The following is a 16,474-nucleotide window of genomic DNA, read 5'->3' as shown; positions in this document are numbered from 1 at the left end:
TATACCATCCCCTTCCCTAGACGTCTATTTTCATCTGTTTTCCTTTAACACCAGACTCAAATCCTCAGTTTACAATTTCAAGTATATCATTTTCTGCTTTTCTGTAAATTTATACACAATTGAAATCACAATGATAACATTGTAATTCCAGTAGGTACTGAATGGGTCTTTTGGGGTAAATACCTCATTTTGGAGACGAATAAACCCGGTCCAGAGAAAAGCAACTCCTCAAAGTACACTAGGCTTATTAAATCTTATTAATAAGTACTTATTAAAAGTACTTTCAAGTTATTTTTTTTTACAAAACAGGACCTCAAAATTGGTCCTCTCCCATTATCTCCCAGTACTGGTGAATGAAATCACCAGCCACAGAGTTGCATAAACAAGGAAGCTAGAAGCAAGCATTTTCATTTTTCCTTAATCCTTACCAATTATTCTCATATCCAACCTATCCTCAATCTCTTGTTTTTTTCATCTGTATAGCTGCCATTTGAGTGTCAATTATCATAACAGGGTGCCTGGGTGGCTTAGTCGGTTGGGTGACCGTTGATTTCAGCTGAAGTTATGGTCTCAGGGTTTGTGACTTTGAGCCCCACATTGAACTCTGTGCTGACAACAAGGATTCTCTCTCCCTCTCTCTCTGACCCTCCCCTGCTTGTGGTTTCTCTGTCTCAAAATAAATAAATAAACATTAAAAAAATTATCATATCATAATCTCATCTCTGCAGTACACCCTCATAACTAACCCTTCTAACTGGCCTTTTCATCTACATTAACTAGCCTCTATGCTATAATCTCTATGCTATAACCAGAGTGGTGTTTTTAAGCCTCAAATCTGACCACACCCTTCAATGGCTTCCATCCCTGTTGACACATAAGGCCCTGCCCATCTAGCTGTTCTTTATGCTCTCTAGCCTACACTCAACTTCTCTACTTTACTCTGCAGCCCAGCTACCTTAACTTACTCCATACCTTCAGGACATACACACAGAAAACAAAACATGGAGCAAAGAGTATTTGAATTATTAAAAATTATTCAGAAAGAAAAAAGATCAAATATATACTATTAGCTTTTCAACATATTAGAGAGCATTCCCAAAGACTTACTAGGTTATATTTTTATTTTCTCTTAAATAGTTCCATTTAAACTTTATCCCATTTGTTTATATTTTTGTTGTTTACTTATTTCTTTTTGTTTTACCTTACAAAATTTCTAAAATCTATTGCTCCAGACACTATTTTTACTAGTTTTCATTTTTGAAATAATTTGATACAACCCAAAGAAAATAGGAAATATTTATAAATTGGCCTAGGAACGCAGCATTACTATAAATATCCATTTAAGAAAAGCATTTTTATGTGAAATTGCCAAAATTTGTTATTTGTATGCAAAAGAAAATCTTTCAGATAAAATTAGATTTTCTTCTGGGGTGCCTGGGTGGCTCAGTCGGTTAAGTGTCCAATTTGGCTCAGGTCATGATCTCGTGGTCTGTGGTTCGAGTCCTGCATCTGGAGCCTGCTTTGGTTCTCTCTCTCTCTCTCTCTCTCTCTCTCTCTCTCTGCCTTTTTTCCCACTTGTGCTCTGTCTCTCTCTCTCAAAAATAAACATTAAAAAAGATAGATTTTCTTCCTTAGTAGATTTTAATTTTGTTTCCTAAAAAGCTTTCAAAGGAGACCATTTCCATGAGGATTATTTACTCCTCTTTGTTACAATGACTCATAATTAGTTTTCCTGTAGGGTTATTTTGTATTTCAAAAATAAAATTATGTGCATAATAGCCACTTAAATTACCATATTTTAAAAGACAGAGTAAAGTATATTAGTGAGAGAAGGTCCTAGAATTATGGAGAATTTCTGACAGAAATCCTAAATATGTCATGGACTCATATTGTTTTAGGCAAGGATTTGTGCACTTCAGTATAATCATCGTTAAAAGAGGCAATCAGTCATAAAATTAACAATTGAGTAATGGGCCATAAAGGATTAAAAAGTAAAATACTCAGAAGCATTTTAGCTGGTCCCTCTCTCCAAAGTATGAGTGAGGCAGTTAGGAGAGGGCTTTAAAGCAAAGGAGTAACATAAAAATGTGGTTACTGTCAGCTCCCTGAAAGGAATTTTCTGAATGATGACCCTGTTAAAAGGTATGTCTTCTAGTTAACTTATGACATGTTCCGAAGCAGCCTGTCTCTCTTACACACAGGGTTGAAACTCCCCAAAATTATTATTCCAAAAGTATGGGAACAGACTCCCCGAGAAGGTGTGAAACGCGAGAGAGAGACAGGTGTTCAGTGCAGATCAGTCAGGACCAGCCTCATGATCATAGTGACTAGCAGGCAGGTGGCAGGGGGATGTGTACAAGGAGAAGCCACAGTGTAGCCAGAGCAGCAGAGTATGGAGACGACGAAATGCAGGGAAAAATAAGGGAGATCAAGTATAGAGAAAAGAGATGTAGAAATCTACCTGAAACAGACAGAAGTATAGAATATAGGGAAAAAAGAGAGAGAGCATATGCGTGCATGTGAGGGAGTGGGAGCTTTGGAGCAAAGAGCTACTAATAATATTAGTAACAAAGATTTGAACTTGTAAAGAGAAACTTAACTGTAAAGGGGATAACCATACAGACCCAAAGGTAATAAGACAATGGCCTATACCTCATAATCTTGCAATATCCATGCATAGCTTATATTAAATGAATAACTTTCTTCATATAGATTCACTTATATTTTAACTTAAATGACATTTTTAGACTTGCCCTGAACAAAAATATCCATGAAATCAGTTTTTAAGTGAAGCTTATAATTTTTTCCCCAAATATTTCCCAAAATATTATTCTGAAAATAAACATGTAGCTATTGAGATGTACTAAATGCTTACACATTTAACAACTAAGATCAGATTATGTACCTCTGGGTATAAAGACAACACAATCTGAGACAGATTTCTGTAAAAAACAGTAACTAATCCTTGTCTGAATAAGGGAAACTGGAATATACACAAAGCAGGGAGATCAAGACCACACAAAGTATTTTGAAAGTCCCCTTCATTTATTCACTCATTCGTCATTTATGCATTCATATTTTAGTCATGCCAACAATTGTGTGCCAGGGATGTGTTTGTGTGGTATTCGTATTACTTGTACTAATTAAAATTTATTGAATAAACATCTGACTAACATAACATAAACATACCGAATAACATTTATTGGGTGTGCCAGGAACTGCATGAAAAGTTTTTGAATTATTTTATATGAGGCTCAGAAAAATCTAGCCATATGTACTATTATTATAGGGGAAAAAAAGAAAGCTAGATGTGTATTTAAATAATTTGCATATGTGGGGTCAAGGCAGACCACCCCAAGATGAGCCTCTTTGGCATACTGCTTATTTTGAATAAATGTTACTTAATAGACTGTCTGTTCAAGGACACTCAGACTCCTCTCTGTCCCCCTGAAAGCAAGAAATAAGTCTCCCACATGAAGAGTACCTTCCCTGTACCAGGAGGTAGAGAGACATCCTTATCACCAGAGATGGTAAATTTACAGCCAAGGAGGCTGTATAAATAATGTTTGTTAATTTACTACCCCGGTCTAAATTATGTTTAGAATTTCTTACCAACTGAAGCTCCCAAAGTTTTCTTTGTCCTGCCAAATCCTCAGAGATTCATTGTCTCTTTGTAGAAAAAGTATATAAACTACCTGCCTTGATCATTTCCTTAGGTTTCAATTTCATTACTTGGCCTCCTTGCACATGTAATAAAACTTTTTTTTCCTCCTGTTAATCTGTCTCATGTAAATGTAATTCTTAGTCCAGTTGGGAAATTAATGGGTAGAGAAGAATCTTCTTTCCCTTTACATCTCAGCCAGCAAGGATTTGAACAGAGGCAATTTGCCTTCCTCACACTTCTCACATGCAAAACACAGAAACATAAAGTAAGCATGTCATAAATTCTATAAAAAAAGATATGTTCATGGGGCAGGGGTCTGGAAAAGGGGATGAATTAGTCCTCAAAGAAGAGAATCTGCTTAATTTGAGCCTTCAAGGATGAGTCAGGTTCATCAGGAGGAAAGAGAGAGATAGGCATAACAATGTTTCCAAAAGAGTAGAAAGTTAGGTTAGCACAATATTTAGCAATGCCAGTATCTTTCTTAGGGAACCAAGAAGTGATGGGACATTAAAGGGAAAAAAAAAGGTAGAAAAAGACCTGGGAAGCTATATTATGGAAAGTCAACCACAGGCAATTGAAAAATTATAGACAAAGGAGATATATATATATATATATATATATATATATATATATATATATATACACACACATATATATATATATATACACATACATATATATATATACACACACACACACACACGAAGAAAAAGATTTTCATGTAAGTGGCAATTGTATGTAAAGTGGACTAAGGGCAATACATATGGAGTTGATGAGATCATATACTATTATGCAGAGAAGGTATCATCAGACGCTGAGATATGATGGTAATAGGAAAGTACTGACTGCAAGAGATATTTAGGAGGTAGACTCAAAAGCATTTATTAATTACATGCAATGACTGAGCAAGATGAAATCTCAACTGGTCATTGGGCCCCTGGCTTGTAATGGATGGATGGTGATTCCACTCCCATAATGGGGAGCACAAAACAGGATGGAATCTTACATAGAAAGATACTAAGATTTGATGCTGAGGCTAAAAGGTTTGTGAAATATCACAAGAAAAAATAGAAAATAGAATCTGGAGATCTTGTCTATATTGGGCATCATTTTCAACACAGACTAATGCTAAAGCTTTAATGCAGGTAGAAGATAAAGGTGAACGGGTAGAGGGAAAAAAATTAAAAGGTGGTTTAAGATGCAACCTTTTGAAAAAAAAATAGTTTAATTTAATCAAATTAAGTAGGTATTGACCAATACTCATTATTATATCACTGCATTTTGGCAAAGGCTGGGATGGACTATTTCTGCTTGGGTCATTCTCTCCTTTAACTGTTTAGATTAAGATATCTGTAGCTGGTAAAATAAATAAGCACCTAGATTTTAATAGCTTAACAAAATAGTTTATTTCTCACCTGACCAAAATGGCCTTCAAATTGACAGAACTTTAGACAGACTTAAGACTCCAGACGACTCACCTAACTTCCTTCAATACTTTTCCACTAGCCCACCTCAGCCCTTAAACCATCCCTCAGTGCAACTGAGTTCAATTTCTATTGCAATAGTCTTGAATAAAGTCATACATCCTCCTTGCCTCTAACTCTGGTGAAATATTTCTTTGACACAATCATGTGGCAGTATAATGAGATCACTCTACTAGCAAGATAGCCTTCCCCCCTCAACCAAACTCTCATGACACAGGACGAGAAAGGGTTGGCCACTTTCAATGTGTGACTTCCTAGAGTGCCTTGCAGGTTATTTCCATTTCAGTTGGCCGGAAAGGAAACAGAGTGTGGAAGACCAGTCTGTGTATGCTTTTTATGAACCATGGCCTACACGTTATTTATACTACTTCTGCTTACTCACACGGTCATATCTAACTGCAAAGGAAGCTGTGAGAAGTCCTCCAACTGGGTAACTGTTTCCCCATCTACAATTCTATATAACGAACAGGGTAACACAGCTTAAAGATGAACAGCTACATATTTCTGCCATACCAACTAAGAGAGACATGTGTTCCAGTTTGGAGTATGTTTTTATATACGTTACTTAATTTGATTCTTTAATAATCTTGTAGCATAAAAATGCTGGTTTCTTTCCTTTGCCAGTTTTGCAGATGAGGAAAAAAGCATGAAACACAACTTCACAAGAAACACAGACCTGGGTAGTGGCAGAGGTGAGATTTGAATTTGAATCTTAAAATTCCAAATAAGGCACTATTTCCAAGATAGATGTATTGGATTCCTTTTTATAAGAGACATTTAATTAAACATATCTTGTTCTCTTTAAGGTAGATTTGATGAAGACAAAGATGGATGGTTAGGGGGAAAGAATATTCAACCCAAAGATTTTTTAATACAAATGTGAAATTCTAGCAACACCATTTAAAAAAAAAATGTTTATTTATTTACATTGAGAGAGAGAGAAAGAGGCAGAGAAAGAGGGAGAGAGAGAATCCCAACCAGGCTTTACATTGTCAGCTCAGAGCCTGATGTTTAGTTTCTGCTATAGATAAGATATTGTGCCAGGTGCTAAAATTAAAAAACATATTCATGTGATATTTCCTCTGCCCTCAAGAGACACACACTCTATAAAGAAAACAGACACAGCTAACATGCAGTAACAAGTACATGCTTAAACTGGGTAGACAGTCTAGCAACACAGGCAGGGTCAGATAACATCCTAAGGACATTAAATGGAAAGAATTCTTAAAGGCAATTTTGTCAGAAGTGAATTTAGATTAAAGGAGAAGGAGAAGGAGAAGACGGAGGAAGAGGAGGAGGAGGAAGAGAGGGGGGAGGAGGAGGAGGAGGAGGAGGAGGGGAACAAGAAGAACAAGAACAAGAAGAAGAACAAGAATAGAAGATAGGGAGAGTTGGACAGAAAGAGCAGAGTTAGGAAGTGAGAAATACTAATGTGTATGAGGGAGAGTCCAATAGTTCTGTGTGTCTGAAGCTTACACTTTTTGGAGGAAGAAGGAGAAGACGTCATGGTTTTATGCAGTGGTTACTCCTTTTGAAGCCTTTCCAACCTTAGTGGGCACCTCGGGAACTTGTTAAATGCATATTTCCAGAATACACTTCTAGTAATTATAGGGTGGGATCCAGAAAGCTCCATTGTGAACATGATCCTCCCCCCACCCTGTCTTCACAGGCCATTTTGCTGCTGTTAGCCCATAGACCACTGACCAAATCTAAGATATGACTGGTCTGTAGCGTCAAGATTCTCCTGGATAATGTCTCAGGTTCCTGAGATAAAGAGGTGTTTTGCATCTGTTAGTGAAATACAGATTGTTGCCTCTAAGCCCCCTTGTCTTTGGCAATAAAAACAGGGCATGCATGACCAATATAAAGTAGGCATAGTTCATTTATCTACTTTTATTTCTCTAAGGTCTGAAGAAAGTCTGTTATAAATAATTTGCGTTGGAGTGCTGACTCATTTCTGTGTTGCTTTAAGTAGAACGGACAAATTCAAAATAGCCAGTATGTTTTAAGACCTGTATGAAAGAGTCAAAAGTGCCTCAGCCTACATTCAGATAAAATTCAGATAATGTTTAGTGTTCCACAGCAGGAGACGCTCTTTCATCTGAGAAGCGGCAGTTAGGTGCTCACAAGGGATTTGTGGATGGGAAGAGATGGCTTTGATCTCAGGGGTTTGGCTATAAGTGAAATTACAAAGTGAGTATTCTAACATTTGGTCTGAGAGATAGCCTTTCTGTGGAGCTGTGCATGATAAAATCTAGATACCACATCCAGGTTATCAAACACTGATGTTTCCATCCTTCTCCCCACCCTACCTGGCTTTGGGGATATAGGTATGGGAAGTAATCACTGACTCTCTTCAACCTCAGAGAGGTTGGGTATTGTTTCAAAGAAAATAATGAGAAACATGTTGGGTCTGAATTTAGGATAAAAAGAGAAACCAGAAACACACAAATTAAAGGGCCAGGGTTACAGAGAAACAGGCACAGCTCTGCACCTTCTTCCATTGCCCCTTTATCCCTTCTCTCAGACTCATCCCCCTCTCCCCCACCCCAACAGCGGGAGCAAAACCTTGCAGATTGTTAGTACTTCCATTTCCCTAGGGTAGCTCTCCAGGAGGATGGAATTTAATACTACATAAACACGTAATTAAAAGTGGGGTTTATTTTTAGATGTATACACATTTTCTCAATGAGAACCACAAATAAATTCTGATCTATGCCTTGGATTGTCACTCTCATTGCTCCCTCAAAAGAAGTCCCTCCAAAGAGAATGCAATATCTGTGAATGAGAAGGGTTTCCTTTCATTTGAAGCTAATTGAGTTCAAGAGAAAAAACTCTTATACTCAAAGGGAAAGTTCATCAGGCATGTGGATTCAGCCTTTTCTCCCAAAAGTTCTTCAAGGACTTCCATCCCATCCTATTCACTGAAAGAATTCTCTCAGATAACCCATTAGAGAGTAAGAATGAGAATAAGCCATAGTGATGCAGAAAGTTCTCCTCTGAGGGCAAGGAAGTTCTTGCTTGAGCAAACATTTTATGGTGCATTCTGAAATTGATGGAACAAAAACAGAAATGGTCTCTTTCCTTTTTTCCTTTCCTTTCCTTTCTTCTCCTTTCTTCTCCTTTCCTTCCTTCCTTCCTTCCTTCCTTCCTTCCTTCCTTCCTTCCTTCTGCTGCTTTCAAGCATGCACTGGCAAATCACCATCTCCTTAAAAAAATGTTGGACAGATCCTCTAATATTCTCATCACTTTCAGTATTAAAAAACTTGGTATAGCCCAGTGGAAAATTCTTATCTCATTCTCTCCACCCATCCATCCAAGGTCCATCCTTGAGCAGTGGCCATAGAGGCTTGGAAGATGGGGAGAAGGGTGCTGATGGAGAATCAGAACTTGCTGATTCATTCCTCCATTCACTTCAGCACTTGGAATAGTCTCCCCCCTTGTCTTGACTCCTTCCTCTTCCTTTTAGGTTCTTTTCCTTGTGATGTGTCAGGACTAGGACAGGACAGATTGTGCTGTCAGTCTTTCCTGGCTATGGCTGTTTTCCTCATTACCCCTGACTGTTCCCTGATGCCTTTATTTGTCAGATATGGAAAATATTTGTTCTCCATGAGAATAAATGTGTCCTTTGGAAAGACCAAGAGTGGGGAAGGTGGCTTCTTATAGGAGAAGCTCAACCTTTTCCAGTAACTTCCTTGCTCCTACCCCTGGCAGTATACCCTATGGTTTCAGGCTGTTGAGTTTCCTACAGTTGGTGGCCAAGCTTGGGTACCTTCTTTAGTATTCATTTAATGCATAGGAAATGCATATCACTGACTTGCCAAATTGTTTGAACTAGACAGCTTTCCTCGTCTTCAGTCTATCAGCTTTCACCACTTTTCCTACTCTTGTTCAATCAGCACAGAAGACAGATCAGCAAGTACTACATTGTATAATCAGATATCCACCTGGGGATTCTTGTTTCTCATTCTCCCAGGCAACTCCATTCTCTATGAGGGATTCTTCTAAAGCCCTTCCCTTCAACTTGGATTGAGAAGAAAAAGACTAGCATCCTCCTTCCTATAGGGAGATAAATGAAAAACTGAACAACTTTTGACTCCAACAGTTTCAGATAGATTGACAGATAGATGGATAGATCTAGATCTTGATCTGCCTTGCTTTCTTTTTGCTGCTTATATAAATTGGGAGTGGGGTGCCTGAAGTTATGATTAAGAGAGATGAGTTAGTTAGAACACACTTAATTAGCCATGAAGGGGGTATGTGGACTTCAATTTATTATTATCTTTATTATTTTTTTTTATAGAATGGGTATTGAAACTTTTTTCTCCTTGGTTGAGCATCTAGGTGGCCAATTCCAAAGCTATAGAAAAATTTGCTTCTATACCTTGTTTGCCATACATTTTGCTCCTAATGTTTTTTCTTGTCAGGGAGGCTACACTGGCAATAATATTAAATATTATGAATCTTCATAAGGAAGATGTGACTTCTCTTTCACTTAGTCTTAACTTGGTGTCTTAATTAAATCAACAGCTTTGAGCCAATAGCAACTCATCTGACTCTTCCAATGTATTTCATTAAATGTAATCCTCTTTATCTACAAAGCAGTCCAAAGAATGTATTACATCCTAATTATATTCAAGAACATGACCATGTAATCCAGAAGGCCAATATTCTATTTCCATTTTTGTTGAGGGGATTGCTTTAGATCAAAGAAGCTATTGTTAGCTAGCTACAGCTCAGAGAGCAAGGGAGACATAATCCAGGTAAAATGGAGGAGAAATGCAGATAGTGTGTATGCATCAGAACACTTCTGAGTCTCAGTGGAGAAATGACTATGAAGAAATTAATCAGTGAGCATAGGTGAATTGGGCAACAAATCATTTCTACAGAACTGAATAGGAACAAGGGAAGAAGCCCAGTTAGGGACTTATTGTAGCAATTTGGGCCAGAGATGATGGTTGCTGGGACCAGGATGTCAGCAGTGGAATAAGTAAGAACTAGATGAGTTTTGAATATATTTCAAAGGTACAGGTAACAGATTTTTCTGATGGATTATGTATGGCTGTAATAGAAAGAAAGGAGTCAGAAATTACTCCAAGAAGTTTGGCTTAAATTACTGGAAGAATGGAGTGCTATTAATGATGATGGGGAAAGTCTGTGACAGTAGCAGGTTTGGAGTGACAGGGGGAGATCAGATCAGTTTTGGACAGGTTAAGTTTGAGATGCCTATTAAACATCTACATGGAGATGTTGAGTAGGAAGTTGAATATATGAGTCTGGACTTCAGGGCAAAGAACTAGGCTGGTGATGTAAATTTGAAAGACATCAGCACATAGATATTATTTAAAGTTAGAGACTGGTTGACAGTTACCCATAGAGTGAATGGAAATAGAGAGGGGAAAATATTCAAGACCTAGCTCTGGAACAAACAAAGATCATCAGGATGAGGAGAAACCAAGAAGAGAGACTAAAATGAGCCTGAGTAGTATATTTAATAAAATGAAACTCAAAAAATATATAAATTTTAGATTGTCTAACTTATTTTACCATGAACAGTTAAATAATTATAACTCTAAAGTATTAAGAAACATCTGATTTTAAAAAGTAAATGGTTATGTACTTCAGATTTTATAACAAAATAATGAGTACATTTTAACCAACTCTCATTTTTGGTCTGTAAATAAATCCTTCTCATCTTTCAGTCTACCTGAGTTGAGTTCAGTAGCTTTAAAAAATGACATTCACCAATGAATAATAAATCCTCATACTCAGGAACAGTTTCCTTCTATGACTGCAACAAAGATAGGAGACTTAATTTATGTCCAACTGTCTTGATTTTTAAAACAGGAAACTCTAGATGACATAGTGTTCACTGCTTGACACCTAGAAAGAGAACTTTCTTGTTTTATTCTGTCTTATGGCATGGTATCTTTTTCAAGTTCTTTTGGGATTTGTTGGCTGGTTTATTACTGGCAAATACAGAAGCAGGCATTCATAAAGTAGAAATGCGACCCAGAGAATAGCTTGAAAAGATATGCCAAAAACTTGATCGTTCTCCTCTTTTATTTTTTTAAACTCATGCATAATTTCTTCTAATGAGATATAATGCATTTACCAACCTTCCAAGGAGATAGAATCTCAACTAAAACTATTAGAACAGGCTGAACTTTCTTGGGGACACAGTAGAGTGGAATGAGTAGGTCTCGTGTTAGCCTAAGGGTTGAATGTGGAGGAGAGGGACTAAATACATGGAAGCAAGGGCATGGGGCTGAGACAGGGAAAACAGGAAGGGAGAGAACTGCTTAGTGATGATAGGACTGTATGTAAGCGTGAGAGAGAGAGAGATAGGATGATGATGGTGATGATGATTATGAATACAATGACAATGATGATTATGAAGATGATTTTTACATGTAACAGCTACCTTGAATGGGAGGATGGGGGAAGAGACAGCTCAAGAAGGTATTTGGGAAGCTTTCTGTTTACTGTACTGCATAAAACTTTCATATCTTAACTCTTAAAGAAAAACAAAGCAAACATGTCTGTTTTTTATTAATGCTTCCTGAATAACTAGGACACTTCCTGAGTCTCCTTGAATCAAATCATACCACATAATTGAGCCATACCAGCAGCTAAACTATTAGAAAAAATATATATAGTGCCAAATGATGAATGATAATCGCGCTGAGCAGAATATCAATGCAAAGTCCAAAGGAGATTATAGAGACTACTCTAGATTGAAATGACAATCCAGGAGAGACTGCTTAGTTCAGAATAGGGTGTTCCAGCCTAGACTCTGGTTGAGGATCACATTTGAGCAGTGTTACACAAATTCACAAAAAGGAGGTACTCAAAAGACTTTTTCATGATATCACTATCTGGAAAATGGTTCTTAGGTAAGTCCAAAGGACACCCAATTTTTTGAGACACCGGAGTGCTTTCTCAAAATGGAGAGGTTGGTATATGTCTCCTGACCGGCTCCATTGACCTTGCATACTCCCAAAGGATTGATTGCTACTGCTGGATCTCAAATTAAAGTGACCTTGGTAATCACTAGTTCAAGCCATTTCCCTCTTGGAAAATGCCCTTTTCTAATGTGCATGAAGAAACTGTCAGGACTAATGGGAACACTGTCATCAGTTGTCAATGATATCATTCTTGTATTATTCATTATTGTTATTATTGATGTTAAAAGAGAAATGCTTATTTGTAACCATGTCTCTATAAAAAGTGAGAAATCACACCTCCCTCTTAGGAGGGCAGCGTGTTCTATTTAGCCCATCTTATCTGTTTCTGTTATTGCCTTGCTCCTGTAAGTATTTGAGGTTATGACTCCTGATCTATAGCACTGGGTATTAGGTACTATTTGTGAACTCAGATCCATCAAAACCTCCATCTAATGGCAGTCAGCCTTACCACCCTAGAGGACATGAATATCCAAATGAATTTGAGCTGCGTTCAAATGCTGGAACGTCATATGCTGGGGATGTGGTAACCTCACTTAACAGTTAAAAGTAAGACTTCCACTAGGAAAAGGTATGAACAGATGGGAGGATCAGAAGCACCTGTAACAAGTACATGTCAGAGTTGATTTATAGCCAGTTTACCAAGTAAGCATATATTTAAACCCCACTACAAAGAGACTTATGAATCTGGTGAAGCAAATCAAAGCTAAGAAAAAAATAAGTTAATTATGGCTATACTTTAGAAGGATGAACTCAGACTAATAGAGTTTAACCTAAAAATGGTAAAGATAGACAATGAGGAAAGAAGGCCAAATAATGATGCTCAGATCATTTAAGGTATGGAAAATATATGTCTTAGCCTTTTATTCTTTTTTAAATTTTTTTTCAACGTTTATTTATTTTTGGGACAGAGAGAGACAGAGCATGAACGGGGGAGGGGCAGAGAGAGAGGGAGACACAGAATCGGAAACAGGCTCCAGGCTCTGAGCCATCAGCCCAGAGCCTGACCGCGGGGCTCGAACTCACAGACCGCGAGATCGGGACCTGAGCCTCACAGACCGCGAGATCGGGACCTGAGCCGAAGTCGGACGCCCAACCGACTGCGCCACCCAGGCGCCCCTGTCTTAGCCTTTTAGAAATGGCATTTGGACAGGCAGATTATGGTGGTCAGAGACTAGTGAGTTTCCCAAAGCCCAACAAAGGAAACCTCTCTGAGTCAAATATTATACCTTGAATTTTGTCTTCTGTATAGCAGTACTCATTATAAGGAACATTCCAGAAACTAGTAATGTGATTTTACTGAGAAAAAGACTCTCCTGCTTGGTACTATGAAGGAAGTCTAGTTGCATATTATTACCTTGAGAAAAACAATTAAGTGAAAGCAACATCTTACCCATATTTCAGAAGATACATTCATACGCACAGGTGAAGAGAGAAATAAACCCAAATACAGTAATAGAGTGCTCCTTTCCCCCATTTTCCAAATTTCCAAGCACCTAGGCTTGTAGAAGAGACTTTGAAGTAAATGTGGTGAGTTTCACAATGCCCTCAGAGGCCCATGAGAAAAATTCTGATCATATTAGGAGAAAGAAAAAGGGTGTGGAAAGAAGAAAACCCAAGGGAAAAATATTCTAAAGAGAAAACTGAACTTCCTGAGGGCTGAATTTTAGTGAGGAGGCTCACAGGTGCCCAACAGGGGTTTGGGCTGTGCAGAAAAAAAAATGAATGTGAGGGCAGAGGGGTCTTGAGGGGACCACAGGGCAAAAGAGGGAGGGTGTTTATGTAGCTGCTCTGAGGGGAAACTTTGGTGAAGACAGAGAGGATTTTTAGGAAGCTTTCATGGCATATCGTGAAAATCCCTATGGCAGCCCATTAAAGTAGACCTATGATAATCGTCTACACTATTCATGGGCTGTAGGTAGATCTTTGAAGGAGACACCATGCAGAGACTGGCCCTAGATACAGCCAGTTATATTCAGGCTACAGTCTTAACATATAAGTGAAGAAGTCATTGATCGTCACTAAACTGAGTTAGGTGAACAGTTTGTAGAATTCAAAGTGATTTTGAATCAATGCTGATTACAATAATTAATGTGTTTTGTTTTCCATTAGCAAAACTGAAAGATCATAAAGCTTTAGAATGTCTGTAATCTCTCTCATGAGGGAATTTCGTCAACCCATTCTAGAGAAAAAGGTTCAAATTTTCATAAAGATAGCCTAAATCTATCCTTAGCTAATGCATCAGTGGTGAACTTCGGGTCAGTGAATAAAATGTATAACCCAATTCTGTTCCACAATTGTATTTAAGCTCCCCGAAATGAATCCAAGTTCAGCTGTGGGATCATAGAACTGCAACAAATTATGATCTCATGTCTCTCTTTCCTCTCACTAATCCCTAGTCAAGGACTAGGACTGATAAAACATTTCCTTTCACTTTTTTCAACAATTTTCCACAGTTTTAGAGTTGAAGACTGGTTGTCATGGATTACTAATTTGCCAAATGCCTAAACTTCTAGATAATTGCAATAGACGGTGTTGGGGGGGTGGGGGGCGGCAGTGGTAGTGGAGGGAGAGGGCAATCTTTAAAGAGGTTGAAACTCTGGGTTTTATTATCAAAACATCTTATACTGACTTCCTTTGCTCTATAAATTCTGATTGAAACAAGCAACTTCCTACTTCCTAATTTTAACACATAGCAATCCAAACATTTTAAGCAACTTTCAACAATGCATTTAATTTTGGAATGTTCTGAGAGAATAAAATGTAAAGAATTATTTGTATTTATCAAAACATACACAAGTATGTATTTCACCTATATAAAATATTTCATATGATGACAAAAAAGTTTCAGCTAAAATAGCAAGCATATATTGAAGGCTGTGATCACACCCCAAAAGATAAATTGCAATAAATAATAAGCAAAACTTCTCTGTCAAAATACAGGTCTAAAGGACAAAGAAGTTGGGCAGAGAGGGCTCCCTGACATAGTTTTTTGCATCAGTGGGAGCAGCTGAGTGGTAGAACCACCACCACTATGAAAACACATTAGGAGAGAAAAAGAATGAGCTTTCCTCGGCTAGTCTCAGGCTTTGGTTGTTCACAACTAAGTGGAATTGAGGCAAAACTAAAACTAAAGGAAATCTTTACAAACCTTAGAGTCTCAGAAATTACACCCACCAGAGTTAGCTATACAGGAGTTGACAGCAGTCTGCTTTATTGGGTGGAAACTGCCTCACAACATGGCCTGGGATATGGCAGGTAACCTGGCCCAGTGCCACGGTAAGCTCGCTTTCAGCCCACTCTGACTCTACCTTCCCTGTCTCCAACTTGAGTGTTAGTCATGTTCCCACTGTGGGATAAAATCCAGAAACTGGCAAAGTGAGCCAAGTGTCTGTAATTTCACTCATACACACAGAAAAAAAATACTCTCTTTCGGGAATTCCACAAAGCTCTTTTAGGATGTCACAAGGGCCTCCTGGCCTGTGCCAAATTAGAGTTCAGAATATTTGTTTCACTCGTGTTTAAAGGTTAAATACCATTCATTTTTCACAGTGAAAAATCTCGCTAAAATTGTTCTCTCAAATGAAACAGTGATTCATAAAAAGATTTGTTGGTGTCAAGCTCATTATTTTTACTCCCCCTTCAGCTAGGAAACAAGTAGCTTCTCAACCAACACCCAAGTGAGGCAGATGAGGCTCTAACCAGACTCAACAGTTATCCAGAGGTGGTCTCTGTTTCTGTCCACTGGCCTGTATACAACTCCTAGGGCAGAGAAGGGAGAGGCTCTGATCATATCACTTCTGAGCTGAAGTGGCTTCCCTCTGGCCACAGGATAATTTTAATCCATCCAGGATTGTTTGCAAAGCCTGGCATGCTTGGCACCCCTCTTATTATCATCAAACCCTGAGCCTCTATCCTCCACTCCAGTACATTGAATCAGTGGCATTCCTTCGGCCTGAACCCATTTTTTTCTTCCATCTCCTACTTTTCCTTCAAATACTAGTGTAGGCTTTTCTGATTGATTCCTCAAGTTTGGATCAGCAACTGTTCAGGAATGAATGTGCTCAAGGGCAAAGTATAATGGGAAAAAATGAACATTACTTTCTGTTTTTCTTTTTTTATTTCAGCCTTTTATTGGGCAATCCTGTCATGTTGTTTGAAAACACAATAGCACAATCATAACCATCGCGAAGGTAGCCCCGACTAAACTCATAACCATTGAGGTTTGGAAAAGAACCGTGAAGTCATCTAGTTCAGTCCCTAATATTACAAATGAGAAAGTGATTAGAAGAGGAAGGCGGTGCTAATTGAAGGGGCTAATAAGAAAGCATAATTGCATGGTCTGAAGTAGTTCATCACGA

The 16,474-nt window shown here is 38.1% G+C and overlaps 1 protein-coding gene across 6 annotated transcripts in view; it reads right to left on the bottom strand.

Moving 5' to 3' along the window:
• CSMD3 (CUB and Sushi multiple domains 3) overlaps window positions 1-16,474 on the bottom strand; it is a 1,242,277-nt gene that overhangs the window by 420,806 nt on the left and 804,997 nt on the right. The window lies entirely within an intron of this gene.

Source organism: Acinonyx jubatus, chromosome F2 (assembly GCF_027475565.1).
Source record: "Acinonyx jubatus isolate Ajub_Pintada_27869175 chromosome F2, VMU_Ajub_asm_v1.0, whole genome shotgun sequence".
NCBI classification, from domain to species: Eukaryota; Metazoa; Chordata; class Mammalia; order Carnivora; family Felidae; genus Acinonyx; species Acinonyx jubatus.
Note: the sequence above shows the minus strand (reverse complement) of the source record. Positions and strands in the feature narration are given on the sequence as shown.